Source organism: Schistocerca serialis, chromosome 3, assembly GCF_023864345.2.
Source record: "Schistocerca serialis cubense isolate TAMUIC-IGC-003099 chromosome 3, iqSchSeri2.2, whole genome shotgun sequence".
Taxonomy (NCBI): Eukaryota; Metazoa; Arthropoda; class Insecta; order Orthoptera; family Acrididae; genus Schistocerca; species Schistocerca serialis.
This window is the reverse complement of record NC_064640.1, coordinates 972,247,512-972,272,146: the sequence shown is the minus strand read 5'-3', so window position 1 is coordinate 972,272,146 and position 24,635 is coordinate 972,247,512.

Genomic DNA, 24,635 nt, shown 5'->3' with positions numbered 1-24,635 from the left:
ACTGTGACAGTCTATAGGTTGACAGATAATGGCGTATCGCTTCAGGGGAACTGGCTAGTGGAACGTTGAAAATGTGACTGTGGTAAAACGGGGAGCAACTGACAGGAGTAACTATGACTCTCTTAAGGTAGCCATATGCCTCGTCAACAGGCGAAATACATCGGCAATCTCGAGAAGCTCCCACCAGGAGTACTGTGACAGTCTATAGGTTGACAGATAATGGCGTATCGCTTCAGGGGAACTGGCTAGTGGAACCTTGAAAATGTGACTGTGGTAAAACGGGGAGCAACTGACAGGAGTAACTATGACTCTCTTAAGGTAGCCAAATGCTTCGTCAACAGGCGAAATACATCGGCAAACTCGAGAAGCTCACGGCAGGAGTACTGTGAAAGACATTAGGTTGACAGACAATGGCGTATCGCGTCAGGTGAACTGGCTAGAGGAAGCTTGAAAATGTGACTGTGGTAAAACGGGGAGCAACTGACAGGAGTAACTATGATCTCTTAAGGTAGCCAAATGCCTCGTCAACAGGCGAAATACATCGGCAAACTCGAGAATCTCCCACCAGGAGTACTGTGACAGTCTATAGGTTGACAGATAATGGCGTATCGCTTCAGGGGAACTGGCTCGTGGAACGTTGAAAATGTGACAGTGGTAAAACGGGGAGCAACTGACAGGAGTAACTATGACTCTCTTAAGGTAGCCATATGCCTCGTCAACAGGCGAAATACATCGGCAATCTCGAGAAGCTCCCACCAGGAGTACTGTGACAGTCTATAGGTTGACAGATAATGGCGTATCGCTTCAGGGGAACTGGCTAGTGGAACCTTGAAAATGTGACTGTGGTAAAACGGGGAGCAACTGACAGGAGTAACTATGACTCTCTTAAGGTAGCCATATGCCTCGTCAAAAGGCGAAATACATCGGCAATCTCGAGAAGCTCCCACCAGGAGTACTGTGACAGTCTATAGGTTGACAGATAATGGCGTATCGCTTCAGGGGAACTGGCTAGTGGAACGTTGAAAATGTGACTGTGGTAAAACGGGGAGCAACTGACAGGAGTAACTATGACTCTCTTAAGGTAGCCAAATGCTTCGTCAACAGGCGAAATACATCGGCAAACTCGAGAAGCTCACGGCAGGAGTACTGTGAAAGACATTAGGTTGACAGACAATGGCGTATCGCGTCAGGTGAACTGGCTAGAGGAAGCTTGAAACTGTGTCTGTGGTAAAACGGGGAGCAACTGACAGGAGTAACTATGACTCTCTTAAGGTAGCCAAATGCCTCGTCAACCGGAGAAATACATCGGCAAACTCGAGAATCTCCCACCAGGAGTACTGTGACAGTCTATAGGTTGACAGATAATGGCGTATCGCTTCAGGGGAACTGGCTAGTGGAACCTTGAAAATGTGACTGTGGTAAAACGGGGAGCAACTGACAGGAGTAACTATGACTCTCTTAAGGTAGCCAAATGCTTCGTCAACAGGCGAAATACATCGGCAAACTCGAGAAGCTCACGGCAGGAGTACTGTGAAAGACATTAGGTTGACAGACAATGGCGTATCGCGTCAGGTGAACTGGCTAGTGGAACATTGAAAATGTGACTGTGGTAAAACGGGGAGCAACTGACAGGAGTAACTATGACTCTCTTAAGGTAGCCATATGCCTCGTCAACAGGCGAAATACATCGGCAATAACGAGAAGCTCCCACCAGGAGTACTGTGACAGTCTATAGGTTGACAGATAATGGCGTATCGCTTCAGGGGAACTGGCTAGTGGAACCTTGAAAATGTGACTGTGGTAAAACGGGGAGCAACTGACAGGAGTAACTATGACTCCCTTAAGGTAGCCAAATGCTTCGTCAACAGGCGAAATACATCGGCAAACTCGAGAAGCTCACGGCAGGAGTACTGTGAAAGACATTAGGTTGACAGACAATGGCGTATCGCGTCAGGTGAACTGGCTAGAGGAAGCTTGAAACTGTGTCTGTGGTAAAACGGGGAGCAACTGACAGGAGTAACTATGATCTCTTAAGGTAGCCAAATGCCTCGTCAACAGGCGAAATACATCGGCAAACTCGAGAAGCTCCCATCAGGAGTGCTGTGAAAGTCTTTAGGTTGACAGATAATAGCGTATCGCTTCAGGGGAACTGGCTCGTGGAACGTTGAAAATGTGACAGTGGTAAAACGGGGAGCAACTGACAGGAGTAACTATGACTCTCTTAAGGTAGCCATATGCCTCGTCAACAGGCGAAATACATCGGCAATCTCGAGAAGCTCCCACCAGGAGTACTGTGACAGTCTATAGGTTGACAGATAATGGCGTATCGCTTCAGGGGAACTGGCTAGTGGAACCTTGAAAATGTGACTGTGGTAAAACGGGGAGCAACTGACAGGAGTAACTATGACTCTCTTAAGGTAGCCATATGCCTCGTCAACAGGCGAAATACATCGGCAATCTCGAGAAGCTCCCACCAGGAGTACTGTGACAGTCTATAGGTTGACAGATATTGGCGTATCGCTTCAGGGGAACTGGCTTGTGGAACCTTGAAAATGTGACTGTGGTAAAACGGGGAGCAACTGACAGGAGTAACTATGACTCTCTTAAGGTAGCCAAATGCTTCGTCAACAGGCGAAATACATCGGCAAACTCGAGAAGCTCACGGCAGGAGTACTGTGAAAGACATTAGGTTGACAGACAATGGCGTATCGCGTCAGGTGAACTGGCTAGAGGAAGCTTGAAACTGTGTCTGTGGTAAAACGGGGAGCAACTGACAGGAGTAACTATGACTCTCTTAAGGTAGCCAAATGCCTCGTCAACCGGAGAAATACATCGGCAAACTCGAGAATCTCCCACCAGGAGTACTGTGACAGTCTATAGGTTGACAGATAATGGCGTATCGCTTCAGGGGAACTGGCTAGTGGAACCTTGAAAATGTGACTGTGGTAAAACGGGGAGCAACTGACAGGAGTAACTATGACTCTCTTAAGGTAGCCAAATGCTTCGTCAACAGGCGAAATACATCGGCAAACTCGAGAAGCTCACGGCAGGAGTACTGTGAAAGACATTAGGTTGACAGACAATGGCGTATCGCGTCAGGTGAACTGGCTAGTGGAACCTTGAAAATGTGACTGTGGTAAAACGGGGAGCAACTGACAGGAGTAACTATGACTCTCTTAAGGTAGCCATATGCCTCGTCAACAGGCGAAATACATCGGCAATCTCGAGAAGCTCCCACCAGGAGTACTGTGACAGTCTATAGGTTGACAGATAATGGCGTATCGCTTCAGGGGAACTGGCTAGTGGAACCTTGAAAATGTGACTGTGGTAAAACGGGGAGCAACTGACAGGAGTAACTATGACTCCCTTAAGGTAGCCAAATGCCTCGTCAACCGGAGAAATACATCGGCAAACTCGAGAATCTCCCACCAGGAGTACTGTGACAGTCTATAGGTTGACAGATAATGGCGTATCGCTTCAGGGGAAGTGGCTAGTGGAACCTTGAAAATGTGACTGTGGTAAAACGGGGAGCAACTGACAGGAGTAACTATGACTCTCTTAAGGTAGCCATATGCCTCGTCAACAGGCGAAATACATCGGCAATCTCGAGAAGCTCCCACCAGGAGTACTGTGACAGTCTATAGGTTGACAGATAATGGCGTATCGCTTCAGGGGAACTGGCTAGTGGAACGTTGAAAATGTGACTGTGGTAAAACGGGGAGCAACTGACAGGAGTAACTATGACTCTCTTAAGGTAGCCATATGCCTCGTCAACAGGCGAAATACATCGGCAATCTCGAGAAGCTCCCACCAGGAGTACTGTGACAGTCTATAGGTTGACAGATAATGGCGTATCGCTTCAGGGGAACTGGCTAGTGGAACCTTGAAAATGTGACTGTGGTAAAACGGGGAGCAACTGACAGGAGTAACTATGACTCTCTTAAAGTAGCCAAATGCTTCGTCAACAGGCGAAATACATCGGCAAACTCGAGAAGCTCACGGCAGGAGTACTGTGAAAGACATTAGGTTGACAGACAATGGCGTATCGCGTCAGGTGAACTGGCTAGAGGAAGCTTGAAAATGTGACTGTGGTAAAACGGGGAGCAACTGACAGGAGTAACTATGATCTCTTAAGGTAGCCAAATGCCTCGTCAACAGGCGAAATACATCGGCAAACTCGAGAATCTCCCACCAGGAGTACTGTGACAGTCTATAGGTTGACAGATAATGGCGTATCGCTTCAGGGGAACTGGCTCGTGGAACGTTGAAAATGTGACAGTGGTAAAACGGGGAGCAACTGACAGGAGTAACTATGACTCTCTTAAGGTAGCCATATGCCTCGTCAACAGGCGAAATACATCGGCAATCTCGAGAAGCTCCCACCAGGAGTACTGTGACAGTCTATAGGTTGACAGATAATGGCGTATCGCTTCAGGGGAACTGGCTAGTGGAACCTTGAAAATGTGACTGTGGTAAAACGGGGAGCAACTGACAGGAGTAACTATGACTCTCTTAAGGTAGCCATATGCCTCGTCAAAAGGCGAAATACATCGGCAATCTCGAGAAGCTCCCACCAGGAGTACTGTGACAGTCTATAGGTTGACAGATAATGGCGTATCGCTTCAGGGGAACTGGCTAGTGGAACGTTGAAAATGTGACTGTGGTAAAACGGGGAGCAACTGACAGGAGTAACTATGACTCTCTTAAGGTAGCCAAATGCTTCGTCAACAGGCGAAATACATCGGCAAACTCGAGAAGCTCACGGCAGGAGTACTGTGAAAGACATTAGGTTGACAGACAATGGCGTATCGCGTCAGGTGAACTGGCTAGAGGAAGCTTGAAACTGTGTCTGTGGTAAAACGGGGAGCAACTGACAGGAGTAACTATGACTCTCTTAAGGTAGCCAAATGCCTCGTCAACCGGAGAAATACATCGGCAAACTCGAGAATCTCCCACCAGGAGTACTGTGACAGTCTATAGGTTGACAGATAATGGCGTATCGCTTCAGGGGAACTGGCTAGTGGAACCTTGAAAATGTGACTGTGGTAAAACGGGGAGCAACTGACAGGAGTAACTATGACTCTCTTAAGGTAGCCAAATGCTTCGTCAACAGGCGAAATACATCGGCAAACTCGAGAAGCTCACGGCAGGAGTACTGTGAAAGACATTAGGTTGACAGACAATGGCGTATCGCGTCAGGTGAACTGGCTAGTGGAACATTGAAAATGTGACTGTGGTAAAACGGGGAGCAACTGACAGGAGTAACTATGACTCTCTTAAGGTAGCCATATGCCTCGTCAACAGGCGAAATACATCGGCAATCTCGAGAAGCTCCCACCAGGAGTACTGTGACAGTCTATAGGTTGACAGATAATGGCGTATCGCTTCAGGGGAACTGGCTAGTGGAACCTTGAAAATGTGACTGTGGTAAAACGGGGAGCAACTGACAGGAGTAACTATGACTCTCTTAAGGTAGCCATATGCCTCGTCAACAGGCGAAATACATCGGCAATCTCGAGAAGCTCCCACCAGGAGTACTGTGACAGTCTATAGGTTGACAGATATTGGCGTATCGCTTCAGGGGAACTGGCTTGTGGAACCTTGAAAATGTGACTGTGGTAAAACGGGGAGCAACTGACAGGAGTAACTATGACTCTCTTAAGGTAGCCAAATGCTTCGTCAACAGGCGAAATACATCGGCAAACTCGAGAAGCTCACGGCAGGAGTACTGTGAAAGACATTAGGTTGACAGACAATGGCGTATCGCGTCAGGTGAACTGGCTAGAGGAAGCTTGAAACTGTGTCTGTGGTAAAACGGGGAGCAACTGACAGGAGTAACTATGACTCTCTTAAGGTAGCCATATGCCTCGTCAAAAGGCGAAATACATCGGCAATCTCGAGAAGCTCCCACCAGGAGTACTGTGACAGTCTATAGGTTGACAGATAATGGCGTATCGCTTCAGGGGAACTGGCTAGTGGAACGTTGAAAATGTGACTGTGGTAAAACGGGGAGCAACTGACAGGAGTAACTATGACTCTCTTAAGGTAGCCAAATGCTTCGTCAACAGGCGAAATACATCGGCAAACTCGAGAAGCTCACGGCAGGAGTACTGTGAAAGACATTAGGTTGACAGACAATGGCGTATCGCGTCAGGTGAACTGGCTAGAGGAAGCTTGAAACTGTGTCTGTGGTAAAACGGGGAGCAACTGACAGGAGTAACTATGACTCTCTTAAGGTAGCCAAATGCCTCGTCAACCGGAGAAATACATCGGCAAACTCGAGAATCTCCCACCAGGAGTACTGTGACAGTCTATAGGTTGACAGATAATGGCGTATCGCTTCAGGGGAACTGGCTAGTGGAACCTTGAAAATGTGACTGTGGTAAAACGGGGAGCAACTGACAGGAGTAACTATGACTCTCTTAAGGTAGCCAAATGCTTCGTCAACAGGCGAAATACATCGGCAAACTCGAGAAGCTCACGGCAGGAGTACTGTGAAAGACATTAGGTTGACAGACAATGGCGTATCGCGTCAGGTGAACTGGCTAGTGGAACATTGAAAATGTGACTGTGGTAAAACGGGGAGCAACTGACAGGAGTAACTATGACTCTCTTAAGGTAGCCATATGCCTCGTCAACAGGCGAAATACATCGGCAATCTCGAGAAGCTCCCACCAGGAGTACTGTGACAGTCTATAGGTTGACAGATAATGGCGTATCGCTTCAGGGGAACTGGCTAGTGGAACCTTGAAAATGTGACTGTGGTAAAACGGGGAGCAACTGACAGGAGTAACTATGACTCCCTTAAGGTAGCCAAATGCTTCGTCAACAGGCGAAATACATCGGCAAACTCGAGAAGCTCACGGCAGGAGTACTGTGAAAGACATTAGGTTGACAGACAATGGCGTATCGCGTCAGGTGAACTGGCTAGAGGAAGCTTGAAACTGTGTCTGTGGTAAAACGGGGAGCAACTGACAGCGGTAACTATGATCTCTTAAGGTAGCCAAATGCCTCGTCAACAGGCGAAATACATCGGCAAACTCGAGAAGCTCCCATCAGGAGTGCTGTGAAAGTCTTTAGGTTGACAGATAATAGCGTATCGCTTCAGGGGAACTGGCTCGTGGAACGTTGAAAATGTGACAGTGGTAAAACGGGGAGCAACTGACAGGAGTAACTATGACTCTCTTAAGGTAGCCATATGCCTCGTCAACAGGCGAAATACATCGGCAATCTCGAGAAGCTCCCACCAGGAGTACTGTGACAGTCTATAGGTTGACAGATAATGGCGTATCGCTTCAGGGGAACTGGCTAGTGGAACCTTGAAAATGTGACTGTGGTAAAACGGGGAGCAACTGACAGGAGTAACTATGACTCTCTTAAGGTAGCCATATGCCTCGTCAACAGGCGAAATACATCGGCAATCTCGAGAAGCTCCCACCAGGAGTACTGTGACAGTCTATAGGTTGACAGATATTGGCGTATCGCTTCAGGGGAACTGGCTTGTGGAACCTTGAAAATGTGACTGTGGTAAAACGGGGAGCAACTGACAGGAGTAACTATGACTCTCTTAAGGTAGCCAAATGCTTCGTCAACAGGCGAAATACATCGGCAAACTCGAGAAGCTCACGGCAGGAGTACTGTGAAAGACATTAGGTTGACAGACAATGGCGTATCGCGTCAGGTGAACTGGCTAGAGGAAGCTTGAAACTGTGTCTGTGGTAAAACGGGGAGCAACTGACAGGAGTAACTATGACTCTCTTAAGGTAGCCAAATGCCTCGTCAACCGGAGAAATACATCGGCAAACTCGAGAATCTCCCACCAGGAGTACTGTGACAGTCTATAGGTTGACAGATAATGGCGTATCGCTTCAGGGGAACTGGCTAGTGGAACCTTGAAAATGTGACTGTGGTAAAACGGGGAGCAACTGACAGGAGTAACTATGACTCTCTTAAGGTAGCCAAATGCTTCGTCAACAGGCGAAATACATCGGCAAACTCGAGAAGCTCACGGCAGGAGTACTGTGAAAGACATTAGGTTGACAGACAATGGCGTATCGCGTCAGGTGAACTGGCTAGTGGAACCTTGAAAATGTGACTGTGGTAAAACGGGGAGCAACTGACAGGAGTAACTATGACTCTCTTAAGGTAGCCATATGCCTCGTCAACAGGCGAAATACATCGGCAATCTCGAGAAGCTCCCACCAGGAGTACTGTGACAGTCTATAGGTTGACAGATATTGGCGTATCGCTTCAGGGGAACTGGCTAGTGGAACCTTGAAAATGTGACTGTGGTAAAACGGGGAGCAACTGACAGGAGTAACTATGACTCCCTTAAGGTAGCCAAATGCCTCGTCAACCGGAGAAATACATCGGCAAACTCGAGAATCTCCCACCAGGAGTACTGTGACAGTCTATAGGTTGACAGATAATGGCGTATCGCTTCAGGGGAAGTGGCTAGTGGAACCTTGAAAATGTGACTGTGGTAAAACGGGGAGCAACTGACAGGAGTAACTATGACTCTCTTAAGGTAGCCATATGCCTCGTCAACAGGCGAAATACATCGGCAATCTCGAGAAGCTCCCACCAGGAGTACTGTGACAGTCTATAGGTTGACAGATAATGGCGTATCGCTTCAGGGGAACTGGCTAGTGGAACGTTGAAAATGTGACTGTGGTAAAACGGGGAGCAACTGACAGGAGTAACTATGACTCTCTTAAGGTAGCCATATGCCTCGTCAACAGGCGAAATACATCGGCAATCTCGAGAAGCTCCCACCAGGAGTACTGTGACAGTCTATAGGTTGACAGATAATGGCGTATCGCTTCAGGGGAACTGGCTAGTGGAACCTTGAAAATGTGACTGTGGTAAAACGGGGAGCAACTGACAGGAGTAACTATGACTCTCTTAAGGTAGCCAAATGCTTCGTCAACAGGCGAAATACATCGGCAAACTCGAGAAGCTCACGGCAGGAGTACTGTGAAAGACATTAGGTTGACAGACAATGGCGTATCGCGTCAGGTGAACTGGCTAGAGGAAGCTTGAAAATGTGACTGTGGTAAAACGGGGAGCAACTGACAGGAGTAACTATGACTCTCTTAAGGTAGCCAAATGCTTCGTCAACAGGCGAAATACATCGGCAAACTCGAGAAGCTCACGGCAGGAGTACTGTGAAAGACATTAGGTTGACAGACAATGGCGTATCGCGTCAGGTGAACTGGCTAGTGGAACCTTGAAAATGTGACTGTGGTAAAACGGGGAGCAACTGACAGGAGTAACTATGACTCTCTTAAGGTAGCCATATGCCTCGTCAACAGGCGAAATACATCGGCAATCTCGAGAAGCTCCCACCAGGAGTACTGTGACAGTCTATAGGTTGACAGATATTGGCGTATCGCTTCAGGGGAACTGGCTAGTGGAACCTTGAAAATGTGACTGTGGTAAAACGGGGAGCAACTGACAGGAGTAACTATGACTCCCTTAAGGTAGCCAAATGCCTCGTCAACCGGAGAAATACATCGGCAAACTCGAGAATCTCCCACCAGGAGTACTGTGACAGTCTATAGGTTGACAGATAATGGCGTATCGCTTCAGGGGAAGTGGCTAGTGGAACCTTGAAAATGTGACTGTGGTAAAACGGGGAGCAACTGACAGGAGTAACTATGACTCTCTTAAGGTAGCCATATGCCTCGTCAACAGGCGAAATACATCGGCAATCTCGAGAAGCTCCCACCAGGAGTACTGTGACAGTCTATAGGTTGACAGATAATGGCGTATCGCTTCAGGGGAACTGGCTAGTGGAACGTTGAAAATGTGACTGTGGTAAAACGGGGAGCAACTGACAGGAGTAACTATGACTCTCTTAAGGTAGCCATATGCCTCGTCAACAGGCGAAATACATCGGCAATCTCGAGAAGCTCCCACCAGGAGTACTGTGACAGTCTATAGGTTGACAGATAATGGCGTATCGCTTCAGGGGAACTGGCTAGTGGAACCTGGAAAATGTGACTGTGGTAAAACGGGGAGCAACTGACAGGAGTAACTATGACTCTCTTAAGGTAGCCAAATGCTTCGTCAACAGGCGAAATACATCGGCAAACTCGAGAAGCTCACGGCAGGAGTACTGTGAAAGACATTAAGTTGACAGACAATGGCGTATCGCGTCAGGTGAACTGGCTAGAGGAAGCTTGAAAATGTGACTGTGGTAAAACGGGGAGCAACTGACAGGAGTAACTATGATCTCTTAAGGTAGCCAAATGCCTCGTCAACAGGCGAAATACATCGGCAAACTCGAGAATCTCCCACCAGGAGTACTGTGACAGTCTATAGGTTGACAGATAATGGCGTATCGCTTCAGGGGAACTGGCTTGTGGAACGTTGAAAATGTGACAGTGGTAAAACGGGGAGCAACTGACAGGAGTAACTATGACTCTCTTAAGGTAGCCATATGCCTCGTCAACAGGCGAAATACATCGGCAATCTCGAGAAGCTCCCACCAGGAGTACTGTGACAGTCTATAGGTTGACAGATAATGGCGTATCGCTTCAGGGGAACTGGCTAGTGGAACCTTGAAAATGTGACTGTGGTAAAACGGGGAGCAACTGACAGGAGTAACTATGACTCTCTTAAGGTAGCCATATGCCTCGTCAAAAGGCGAAATACATCGGCAATCTCGAGAAGCTCCCACCAGGAGTACTGTGACAGTCTATAGGTTGACAGATAATGGCGTATCGCTTCAGGGGAACTGGCTAGTGGAACGTTGAAAATGTGACTGTGGTAAAACGGGGAGCAACTGACAGGAGTAACTATGACTCTCTTAAGGTAGCCAAATGCTTCGTCAACAGGCGAAATACATCGGCAAACTCGAGAAGCTCACGGCAGGAGTACTGTGAAAGACATTAGGTTGACAGACAATGGCGTATCGCGTCAGGTGAACTGGCTAGAGGAAGCTTGAAACTGTGTCTGTGGTAAAACGGGGAGCAACTGACAGGAGTAACTATGACTCTCTTAAGGTAGCCAAATGCCTCGTCAACCGGAGAAATACATCGGCAAACTCGAGAATCTCCCACCAGGAGTACTGTGACAGTCTATAGGTTGACAGATAATGGCGTATCGCTTCAGGGGAACTGGCTAGTGGAACCTTGAAAATGTGACTGTGGTAAAACGGGGAGCAACTGACAGGAGTAACTATGACTCTCTTAAGGTAGCCAAATGCTTCGTCAACAGGCGAAATACATCGGCAAACTCGAGAAGCTCACGGCAGGAGTACTGTGAAAGACATTAGGTTGACAGACAATGGCGTATCGCGTCAGGTGAACTGGCTAGTGGAACATTGAAAATGTGACTGTGGTAAAACGGGGAGCAACTGACAGGAGTAACTATGACTCTCTTAAGGTAGCCATATGCCTCGTCAACAGGCGAAATACATCGGCAATCTCGAGAAGCTCCCACCAGGAGTACTGTGACAGTCTATAGGTTGACAGATAATGGCGTATCGCTTCAGGGGAACTGGCTAGTGGAACCTTGAAAATGTGACTGTGGTAAAACGGGGAGCAACTGACAGGAGTAACTATGACTCCCTTAAGGTAGCCAAATGCTTCGTCAACAGGCGAAATACATCGGCAAACTCGAGACGCTCACGGCAGGAGTACTGTGAAAGACATTAGGTTGACAGACAATGGCGTATCGCGTCAGGTGAACTGGCTAGAGGAAGCTTGAAACTGTGTCTGTGGTAAAACGGGGAGCAACTGACAGGAGTAACTATGATCTCTTAAGGTAGCCAAATGCCTCGTCAACAGGCGAAATACATCGGCAAACTCGAGAAGCTCCCATCAGGAGTGCTGTGAAAGTCTTTAGGTTGACAGATAATAGCGTATCGCTTCAGGGGAACTGGCTCGTGGAACGTTGAAAATGTGACAGTGGTAAAACGGGGAGCAACTGACAGGAGTAACTATGACTCTCTTAAGGTAGCCATATGCCTCGTCAACAGGCGAAATACATCGGCAATCTCGAGAAGCTCCCACCAGGAGTACTGTGACAGTCTATAGGTTGACAGATAATGGCGTATCGCTTCAGGGGAACTGGCTAGTGGAACCTTGAAAATGTGACTGTGGTAAAACGGGGAGCAACTGACAGGAGTAACTATGACTCTCTTAAGGTAGCCATATGCCTCGTCAACAGGCGAAATACATCGGCAATCTCGAGAAGCTCCCACCAGGAGTACTGTGACAGTCTATAGGTTGACAGATATTGGCGTATCGCTTCAGGGGAACTGGCTTGTGGAACCTTGAAAATGTGACTGTGGTAAAACGGGGAGCAACTGACAGGAGTAACTATGACTCTCTTAAGGTAGCCAAATGCTTCGTCAACAGGCGAAATACATCGGCAAACTCGAGAAGCTCACGGCAGGAGTACTGTGAAAGACATTAGGTTGACAGACAATGGCGTATCGCGTCAGGTGAACTGGCTAGAGGAAGCTTGAAACTGTGTCTGTGGTAAAACGGGGAGCAACTGACAGGAGTAACTATGACTCTCTTAAGGTAGCCAAATGCCTCGTCAACCGGAGAAATACATCGGCAAACTCGAGAATCTCCCACCAGGAGTACTGTGACAGTCTATAGGTTGACAGATAATGGCGTATCGCTTCAGGGGAACTGGCTAGTGGAACCTTGAAAATGTGACTGTGGTAAAACGGGGAGCAACTGACAGGAGTAACTATGACTCTCTTAAGGTAGCCAAATGCTTCGTCAACAGGCGAAATACATCGGCAAACTCGAGAAGCTCACGGCAGGAGTACTGTGAAAGACATTAGGTTGACAGACAATGGCGTATCGCGTCAGGTGAACTGGCTAGTGGAACCTTGAAAATGTGACTGTGGTAAAACGGGGAGCAACTGACAGGAGTAACTATGACTCTCTTAAGGTAGCCATATGCCTCGTCAACAGGCGAAATACATCGGCAATCTCGAGAAGCTCCCACCAGGAGTACTGTGACAGTCTATAGGTTGACAGATAATGGCGTATCGCTTCAGGGGAACTGGCTAGTGGAACCTTGAAAATGTGACTGTGGTAAAACGGGGAGCAACTGACAGGAGTAACTATGACTCCCTTAAGGTAGCCAAATGCCTCGTCAACCGGAGAAATACATCGGCAAACTCGAGAATCTCCCACCAGGGGTACTGTGACAGTCTATAGGTTGACAGATAATGGCGTATCGCTTCAGGGGAAGTGGCGAGAGGAAGCTTAAAATTGTTACTGTGGTGAAACGGGGAGCAACTGACAGGAGTAACAATGACTCTCTTAAGGTATCCATATGCCTCGTCAACAGGCGAAATACATCGGCAATCTCGAGAAGCTCCCACCAGGAGTACTGTGACAGTCTATAGGTTGACAGATAATGGCGTATCGCTTCAGGGGAACTGGCTAGTGGAACCTTGAAAATGTGACTGTGGTAAAACGGGGAGCAACTGACAGGAGTAACTATGACTCTCTTAAGGTAGCCAAATGCCTCGTCAACCGGAGAAATACATCGGCAAACTCGAGAAGCTCCCATCAGGAGTGCTGTGAAAGTCTTTAGGTTGACAGATAATAGCGTATCGCTTCAGGGGAACTGGCTCGTGGAACGTTGAAAATGTGACAGTGGTAAAACGGGGAGCAACTGACAGGAGTAACTATGACTCTCTTAAGGTAGCCATATGCCTCGTCAACAGGCTAAATACATCGGCAATCTCGAGAAGCTCCCACCAGGAGTACTGGGACAGTCTATAGGTTGACAGATAATGGCGTATCGCTTCAGGGGAACTGGCTAGTGGAACGTTGAAAATGTGACTGTGGTAAAACGGGGAGCAACTGACAGGAGTAACTATGACTCTCTTAAGGTAGCCATATGCCTCGTCAACAGGCGAAATACATCGGCAATCTCGAGAAGCTCCCACCAGGAGTACTGTGACAGTCTATAGGTTGACAGATAATGGCGTATCGCTTCAGGGGAACTGGCTAGTGGAACCTTGAAAATGTGACTGTGGTAAAACGGGGAGCAACTGACAGGAGTAACTATGACTCTCTTAAGGTAGCAAAATGCTTCGTCAACAGGCGAAATACATCGGCAAACTCGAGAAGCTCACGGCAGGAGTACTGTGAAAGACATTAGGTTGACAGACAATGGCGTATCGCGTCAGGTGAACTGGCTAGAGGAAGCTTGAAAATGTGACTGTGGTAAAACGGGGAGCAACTGACAGGAGTAACTATGATCTCTTAAGGTAGCCAAATGCCTCGTCAACAGGCGAAATACATCGGCAAACTCGAGAATCTCCCACCAGGAGTACTGTGACAGTCTATAGGTTGACAGATAATGGCGTATCGCTTCAGGGGAACTGGCTCGTGGAACGTTGAAAATGTGACAGTGGTAAAACGGGGAGCAACTGACAGGAGTAACTATGACTCTCTTAAGGTAGCCATATGCCTCGTCAACAGGCGAAATACATCGGCAATCTCGAGAAGCTCCCACCAGGAGTACTGTGACAGTCTATAGGTTGACAGATAATGGCGTATCGCTTCAGGGGAACTGGCTAGTGGAACCTTGAAAATGTGACTGTGGTAAAACGGGGAGCAACTGACAGGAGTAACTATGACTCTCTTAAGGTAGCCATATGCCTCGTCAACAGGCGAAATACATCGGCAATCTCGAGAAGCTCCCACCAGGAGTACTGTGACAGTCTATAGGTTGACAGATAATGGCGTATCGCTTCAGGGGAACTGGCTAGTGGAACCTTGAAAATGTGACTGTGGTAAAACGGGGAGCAACTGACAGGAGTAACTATGACTCTCTTAAGGTAGCCAAATGCTTCGTCAACAGGCGAAATACATCGGCAAACTCGAGAAGCTCACGGCAGGAGTACTGTGAAAGACATTAGGTTGACAGACAATGGCGTATCGCGTCAGGTGAACTGGCTAGTGGAACCTTGAAAATGTGACTGTGGTAAAACGGGGAGCAACTGACAGGAGTAACTATGACTCCCTTAAGGTAGCCAAATGCCTCGTCAACCGGAGAAATACATCGGCAAACTCGAGAATCTCCCACCAGGAGTACTGTGACAGTCTATAGGTTGACAGATAATGGCGTATCGCTTCAGGGGAAGTGGCGAGAGGAAGCTTAAAATTGTGACTGTGGTGAAACGGGGAGCAACTGACAGGAGTAACAATGACTCTCTTAAGGTATCCATATGCCTCGTCAACAGGCGAAATACATCGGCAATCTCGAGAAGCTCCCACCAGGAGTACTGTGACAGTCTATAGGTTGACAGATAATGGCGTATCGCTTCAGGGGAACTGGCTAGTGGAACGTTGAAAATGTGACTGTGGTAAAACGGGGAGCAACTGACAGGAGTAACTATGACTCTCTTAAGGTAGCCATATGCCTCGTCAACAGGCGAAATACATCGGCAATCTCGAGAAGCTCCCACCAGGAGTACTGTGACAGTCTATAGGTTGACAGATAATGGCGTATCGCTTCAGGGGAACTGGCTAGTGGAACCTTGAAAATGTGACTGTGGTAAAACGGGGAGCAACTGACAGGAGTAACTATGACTCTCTTAAGGTAGCCAAATGCTTCGTCAACAGGCGAAATACATCGGCAAACTCGAGAAGCTCACCGCAGGAGTACTGTGAAAGACATTAGGTTGACAGACAATGGCGTATCGCGTCAGGTGAACTGGCTAGAGGAAGCTTGAAAATGTGACTGTGGTAAAACGGGGAGCAACTGACAGGAGTAACTATGATCTCTTAAGGTAGCCAAATGCCTCGTCAACAGGCGAAATACATCGGCAAACTCGAGAATCTCCCACCAGGAGTACTGTGACAGTCTATAGGTTGACAGATAATGGCGTATCGCTTCAGGGGAGCTGGCTCGTGGAACGTTGAAAATGTGACAGTGGTAAAACGGGGAGCAACTGACAGGAGTAACTATGACTCTCTTAAGGTAGCCATATGCCTCGTCAACAGGCGAAATACATCGGCAATCTCGAGAAGCTCCCACCAGGAGTACTGTGACAGTCTATAGGTTGACAGATAATGGCGTATCGCTTCAGGGGAACTGGCTAGTGGAACCTTGAAAATGTGACTGTGGTAAAACGGGGAGCAACTGACAGGAGTAACTATGACTCTCTTAAGGTAGCCATATGCCTCGTCAACAGGCGAAATACATCGGCAATCTCGAGAAGCTCCCACCAGGAGTACTGTGACAGTCTATAGGTTGACAGATAATGGCGTATCGCTTCAGGGGAACTGGCTAGTGGAACCTTGAAAATGTGACTGTGGTAAAACGGGGAGCAACTGACAGGAGTAACTATGACTCTCTTAAGGTAGCCAAATGCTTCGTCAACAGGCGAAATACATCGGCAAACTCGAGAAGCTCACGGCAGGAGTACTGTGAAAGACATTAGGTTGACAGACAATGGCGTATCGCGTCAGGTGAACTGGCTAGAGGAAGCTTGAAACTGTGTCTGTGGTAAAACGGGGAGCAACTGACAGGAGTAACTATGACTCTCTTAAGGTAGCCAAATGCCTCGTCAACCGGAGAAATACATCGGCAAACTCGAGAATCTCCCACCAGGAGTACTGTGACAGTCTATAGGTTGACAGATAATGGCGTATCGCTTCAGGGGAACTGGCTAGTGGAACCTTGAAAATGTGACTGTGGTAAAACGGGGAGCAACTGACAGGAGTAACTATGACTCTCTTAAGGTAGCCAAATGCTTCGTCAACAGGCGAAATACATCGGCAAACTCGAGAAGCTCACGGCAGGAGTACTGTGAAAGACATTAGGTTGACAGACAATGGCGTATCGCGTCAGGTGAACTGGCTAGAGGAAGCTTGAAACTGTGTCTGTGGTAAAACGGGGAGCAACTGACAGGAGTAACTATGATCTCTTAAGGTAGCCAAATGCCTCGTCAACAGGCGAAATACATCGGCAAACTCGAGAAGCTCCCATCAGGAGTGCTGTGAAAGTCTTTAGGTTGACAGATAATAGCGTATCGCTTCAGGGGAACTGGCTCGTGGAACGTTGAAAATGTGACAGTGGTAAAACGGGGAGCAACTGACAGGAGTAACTATGACTCTCTTAAGGTAGCCATATGCCTCGTCAACAGGCGAAATACATCGGCAATCTCGAGAAGTTCCCACCAGGAGTACTGTGACAGTCTATAGGTTGACAGATAATGGCGTATCGCTTCAGGGGAACTGGCTAGTGGAACCTTGAAAATGTGACTGTGGTAAAACGGGGAGCAACTGACAGGAGTAACTATGACTCTCTTAAGGTAGCCATATGCCTCGTCAACAGGCGAAATACATCGGCAATCTCGAGAAGCTCCCACCAGGAGTACTGTGACAGTCTATAGGTTGACAGATAATGGCGTATCGCTTCAGGGGAACTGGCTAGTGGAACCTTGAAAATGTGACTGTGGTAAAACGGGGAGCAACTGACAGGAGTAACTATGACTCTCTTAAGGTAGCCAAATGCTTCGTCAACAGGCGAAATACATCGGCAAACTCGAGAAGCTCACGGCAGGAGTACTGTGAAAGACATTAGGTTGACAGACAATGGCGTATCGCGTCAGGTGAACTGGCTAGTGGAACCTTGAAAATGTGACTGTGGTAAAACGGGGAGCAACTGACAGGAGTAACTATGACTCCCTTAAGGTAGCCAAATGCCTCGTCAACCGGAGAAATACATCGGCAAACTCGAGAATCTCCCACCAGGAGTACTGTGACAGTCTATAGGTTGACAGATAATGGCGTATCGCTTCAGGGGAAGTGGCGAGAGGAAGCTTAAAATTGTGACTGTGGTGAAACGGGGAGCAACTGACAGGAGTAACAATGACTCTCTTAAGGTATCCATATGCCTCGTCAACAGGCGAAATACATCGGCAATCTCGAGAAGCTCCCACCAGGAGTACTGTGACAGTCTATAGGTTGACAGATAATGGCGTATCGCTTCAGGGGAACTGGCTAGTGGAACGTTGAAAATGTGACTGTGGTAAAACGGGGAGCAACTGACAGGAGTAACTATGACTCTCTTAAGGTAGCCATATGCCTCGTCAACAGGCGAAATACATCGGCAATCTCGAGAAGCTCCCACCAGGAGTACTGTGACAGTCTATAGGTTGACAGATAATGGCGTATCGCTTCAGGGGAACTGGCTAGTGGAACCTTGAAAATGTGACTGTGGTAAAACGGGGAGCAACTGACAGGAGTAACTATGACTCTCTTAAGGTAGCCAAATGCTTCGTCAACAGGCGAAATACATCGGCAAACTCGAGAAGCTCACGGCAGGAGTACTGTGAAAGACATTAGGTTGACAGACAATGGCGTATCGCGTCAGGTGAACTGGCTAGAGGAAGCTTGAAAATGTGACTGTGGTAAAACGGGGAGCAACTGACAGGAGTAACTATGATCTCTTAAGGTAGCCAAATGCCTCGTCAACAGGCGAAATACATCGGCAAACTCGAGAATCTCCCACCAGGAGTACTGTGACAGTCTATAGGTTGACAGATAATGGCGTATCGCTTCAGGGGAACTGGCTCGTGGAACGTTGAAAATGTGACAGTGGTAAAACGGGGAGCAACTGACAGGAGTAACTATGACTCTCTTAAGGTAGCCATATGCCTCGTCAACAGGCGAAATACATCGGCAATCTCGAGAAGCTCCCACCAGGAGTACTGTGACAGTCTATAGGTTGACAGATAATGGCGTATCGCTTCAGGGGAACTGGCTAGTGGAACCTTGAAAATGTGACTGTGGTAAAACGGGGAGCAACTGACAGGAGTAACTATGACTCTCTTAAGGTAGCCATATGCCTCGTCAACAGGCGAAATACATCGGCAATCTCGAGAAGCTCCCACCAGGAGTACTGTGACAGTCTATAGGTTGACAGATAATGGCGTATCGCTTCAGGGGAACTGGCTAGTGGAACCTTGAAAATGTGACTGTGGTAAAACGGGGAGCAACTGACAGGAGTAACTATGACTCTCTTAAGGTAGCCAAATGCTTCGTCAACAGGCGAAATACATCGGCAAACTCGAGAAGCTCACGGCAGGAGTACTGTGAAAGACATTAGGTTGACAGACAATGGCGTATCGCGTCAGGTGAACTGGCTAGAGGAAGCTTGAAACTGTGTCTGTGGTAAAACGGGGAGCAACTGACAGGAGTAACTATGACTCTCTTAAGGTAGCCAAATGCCTCGTCAACCGGAGAAATACATCGGCAAACTCGAGAATCTCCCACCAGGAGTACTGTGACAGTCTATAGGTTGACAGATAATGGCGTATCGCTTCAGGGGAACTGGCTAGTGGAACCTTGAAAATGTGACTGTGGTAAAACGGGGAGCAACTGACAGGAGTAACTATGACTCTCTTAAGGTAGCCAAATGCTTCGTCAACAGGCGAAATACATCGGCAAACTCGAGAAGCTCACGGCAGGAGTACTGTGAAAGACATTAGGTTGACAGACAATGGCGTATCGCGTCAGGTGAACTGGCTAGAGGAAGCTTGAAACTGTGTCTGTGGTAAAACGGGGAGCAACTGACAGGAGTAACTATGATCTCTTAAGGTAGCCAAATGCCTCGTCAACAGGCGAAATACATCGGCAAACTCGAGAAGCTCCCATCAGGAGTGCTGTGAAAGTCTTTAGGTTGACAGATAATAGCGTATCGCTTCAGGGGAACTGGCTCGTGGAACGTTGAAAATGTGACAGTGGTAAAACGGGGAGCAACTGACAGGAGTAACTATGACTCTCTTAAGGTAGCCATATGCCTCGTCAACAGGCGAAATACATCGGCAATCTCGAGAAGTTCCCACCAGGAGTACTGTGACAGTCTATAGGTTGACAGATAATGGCGTATCGCTTCAGGGGAACTGGCTAGTGGAACCTTGAAAATGTGACTGTGGTAAAACGGGGAGCAACTGACAGGAGTAACTATGACTCTCTTAAGGTAGCCATATGCCTCGTCAACAGGCGAAATACATCGGCAATCTCGAGAAGCTCCCACCAGGAGTACTGTGACAGTCTATAGGTTGACAGATAATGGCGTATCGCTTCAGGGGAACTGGCTAGTGGAACCTTGAAAATGTGACTGTGGTAAAACGGGGAGCAACTGACAGGAGTAACTATGACTCTCTTAAGGTAGCCAAATGCTTCGTCAACAGGCGAAATACATCGGCAAACTCGAGAAGCTCACGGCAGGAGTACTGTGAAAGACATTAGGTTGACAGACAATGGCGTATCGCGTCAGGTGAACTGGCTAGAGGAAGCTTGAAACTGTGTCTGTGGTAAAACGGGGAGCAACTGACAGGAGTAACTATGACTCTCTTAAGGTAGCCAAATGCCTCGTCAACCGGAGAAATACATCGGCAAACTCGAGAATCTCCCACCAGGAGTACTGTGACAGTCTATAGGTTGACAGATAATGGCGTATCGCTTCAGGGGAACTGGCTAGTGGAACCTTGAAAATGTGACTGTGGTAAAACGGGGAGCAACTGACAGGAGTAACTATGACTCTCTTAAGGTAGCCAAATGCTTCGTCAACAGGCGAAATACATCGGCAAACTCGAGAAGCTCACGGCAGGAGTACTGTGAAAGACATTAGGTTGACAGACAATGGCGTATCGCGTCAGGTGAACTGGCTAGTGGAACCTTGAAAATGTGACTGTGGTAAAACGGGGAGCAACTGACAGGAGTAACTATGACTCTCTTAAGGTAGCCATATGCCTCGTCAACAGGCGAAATACATCGGCAATCTCGAGAAGCTCCCACCAGGAGTACTGTGACAGTCTATAGGTTGACAGATAATGGCGTATCGCTTCAGGGGAACTGGCTAGTGGAACCTTGAAAATGTGACTGTGGTAAAACGGGGAGCAACTGACAGGAGTAACTATGACTCTCTTAAGGTAGCCATATGCCTCGTCAACAGGCGAAATACATCGGCAATCTCGAGAAGCTCCCACCAGGAGTACTGTGACAGTCTATAGGTTGACAGATAATGACGTATCGCTTCAGGGGAACTGGCTAGTGGAACCTTGAAAATGTGACTGTGGTAAAACGGGGAGCAACTGACAGGAGTAACTATGACTCTCTTAAGGTAGCCAAATGCTTCGTCAACAGGCGAAATACATCGGCAAACTCGAGAAGCTCACGGCAGGAGTACTGTGAAAGACATTAGGTTGACAGACAATGGCGTATCGCGTCAGGTGAACTGGCTAGAGGAAGCTTGAAACTGTGTCTGTGGTAAAACGGGGAGCAACTGACAGGAGTAACTATGACTCTCTTAAGGTAGCCAAATGCCTCGTCAACCGGAGAAATACATCGGCAAACTCGAGAATCTCCCACCAGGAGTACTGTGACAGTCTATAGGTTGACAGATAATGGCGTATCGCTTCAGGGGAACTGGCTAGTGGAACCTTGAAAATGTGACTGTGGTAAAACGGGGAGCAACTGACAGGAGTAACTATGACTCCCTTAAGGTAGCCAAATGCTTCGTCAACAGGCGAAATACATCGGCAAACTCGAGAAGCTCACGGCAGGAGTACTGTGAAAGACATTAGGTTGACAGACAATGGCGTATCGCGTCAGGTGAACTGGCTAGAGGAAGCTTGAAACTGTGTCTGTGGTAAAACGGGGAGCAACTGACAGGAGTAACTATGATCTCTTAAGGTAGCCAAATGCCTCGTCAACAGGCGAAATACATCGGCAAACTCGAAAAGCTCCCATCAGGAGTGCTGTGAAAGTCTTTAGGTTGACAGATAATAGCGTATCGCTTCAGGGGAACTGGCTCGTGGAACGTTGAAAATGTGACAGTGGTAAAACGGGGAGCAACTGACAGGAGTAACTATGACTCTCTTAAGGTAGCCATATGCCTCGTCAACAGGCGAAATACATCGGCAATCTCGAGAAGCTCCCACCAGGAGTACTGTGACAGTCTATAGGTTGACAGATAATGGCGTATCGCTTCAGGGGAACTGGCTAGTGGAACCTTGAAAATGTGACTGTGGTAAAACGGGGAGCAACTGACAGGAGTAACTATGACTCTCTTAAGGTATCCAAATGCTTCGTCAACAGGCGAAATACATCGGCAAACTCGAGAAGCTCACGGCAGGAGTACTGTGAAAGACATTAGGTTGACAGACAATGGCGTATCGCGTCAGGTGAACTGGCTAGTGGAACCTTGAAAATGTGACTGTGGTAAAACGGGGAGCAACTGACAGGAGTAACTATGACTCTCTTAAGGTAGCCATATGCCTCGTCAACAGGCGAAATACATCGGCAATCTCGAGAAGCTCCCACCAGGAGTACTGTGACAGTCTATAGGTTGACAGATAATGGCGTATCGCTTCAGGGGAACTGGCTAGTGGAACCTTGAAAATGTGACTGTGGTAAAACGGGGAGCAACTGACAGGAGTAACTATGACTCCCTTAAGGTAGCCAATTGCTTCGTCAACAGGCGAAATACATCTGCAAACTCGAGAAGCTCACGGCAGGAGTACTGTGAAAGACATTAGGTTGACAGACAATGGCGTATCGCGTCAGGTGAACTGGCTAGAGGAAGCTTGAAACTGTGTCTGTATTAAAACGGGGAGCAACTGACAGGAGTAACTATGATCTCTTAAGGTAGCCAAATGCCTCGTCAACAGGCGAAATACATCGGCAAACTCGAAAAGCTCCCATCAGGAGTGCTGTGAAAGTCTTTAGGTTGACAGATAATAGCGTATCGCTTCAGGGGAACTGGCTCGTGGAACGTTGAAAATGTGACAGTGGTAAAACGGGGAGCAACTGACAGGAGTAACTATGACTCTCTTAAGGTAGCCATATGCCTCGTCAACAGGCGAAATACATCGGCAATCTCGAGAAGCTCCCACCAGGAGTACTGTGACAGTCTATAGGTTGACAGATAATGGCGTATCGCTTCAGGGGAACTGGCTAGTGGAACCTTGAAAATGTGACTGTGGTAAAACGGGGAGCAACTGACAGGAGTAACTATGACTCTCTTAAGGTAGCCAAATGCTTCGTCAACAGGCGAAATACATCGGCAAACTCGAGAAGCTCACGGCAGGAGTACTGTGAAAGACATTAGGTTGACAGACAATGGCGTATCGCGTCAGGTGAACTGGCTAGTGGAACCTTGAAAATGTGACTGTGGTAAAACGGGGAGCAACTGACAGGAGTAACTATGACTCTCTTAAGGTAGCCATATGCCTCGTCAACAGGCGAAATACATCGGCAATCTCGAGAAGCTCCCACCAGGAGTACTGTGACAGTCTATAGGTTGACAGATAATGGCGTATCGCTTCAGGGGAACTGGCTAGTGGAACCTTGAAAATGTGACTGTGGTAAAACGGGGAGCAACTGACAGGAGTAACTATGACTCTCTTAAGGTAGCCAAATGCTTCGTCAACAGGCGAAATACATCGGCAAACTCGAGAAGCTCACGGCAGGAGTACTGTGAAAGACATTAGGTTGACAGACAATGGCGTATCGCGTCAGGTGAACTGGCTAGAGGAAGCTTGAAACTGTGTCTGTGGTAAAACGGGGAGCAACTGACAGGAGTAACTATGACTCTCTTAAGGTAGCCAAATGCCTCGTCAACCGGAGAAATACATCGGCAAACTCGAGAATCTCCCACCAGGAGTACTGTGACAGTCTATAGGTTGACAGATAATGGCGTATCGCTTCAGGGGAACTGGCTAGTGGAACCTTGAAAATGTGACTGTGGTAAAACGGGGAGCAACTGACAGGAGTAACTATGACTCCCTTAAGGTAGCCAAATGCTTCGTCAACAGGCGAAATACATCGGCAAACTCGAGAAGCTCACGGCAGGAGTACTGTGAAAGACATTAGGTTGACAGACAATGGCGTATCGCGTCAGGTGAACTGGCTAGAGGAAGCTTGAAACTGTGTCTGTGGTAAAACGGGGAGCAACTGACAGGAGTAACTATGATCTCTTAAGGTAGCCAAATGCCTCGTCAACAGGCGAAATACATCGGCAAACTCGAAAAGCTCCCATCAGGAGTGCTGTGAAAGTCTTTAGGTTGACAGATAATAGCGTATCGCTTCAGGGGAACTGGCTCGTGGAACGTTGAAAATGTGACAGTGGTAAAACGGGGAGCAACTGACAGGAGTAACTATGACTCTCTTAAGGTAGCCATATGCCTCGTCAACAGGCGAAATACATCGGCAATCTCGAGAAGCTCCCACCAGGAGTACTGTGACAGTCTATAGGTTGACAGATAATGGCGTATCGCTTCAGGGGAACTGGCTAGTGGAACCTTGAAAATGTGACTGTGGTAAAACGGGGAGCAACTGACAGGAGTAACTATGACTCTCTTAAGGTATCCAAATGCTTCGTCAACAGGCGAAATACATCGGCAAACTCGAGAAGCTCACGGCAGGAGTACTGTGAAAGACATTAGGTTGACAGACAATGGCGTATCGCGTCAGGTGAACTGGCTAGTGGAACCTTGAAAATGTGACTGTGGTAAAACGGGGAGCAACTGACAGGAGTAACTATGACTCTCTTAAGGTAGCCATATGCCTCGTCAACAGGCGAAATACATCGGCAATCTCGAGAAGCTCCCACCAGGAGTACTGTGACAG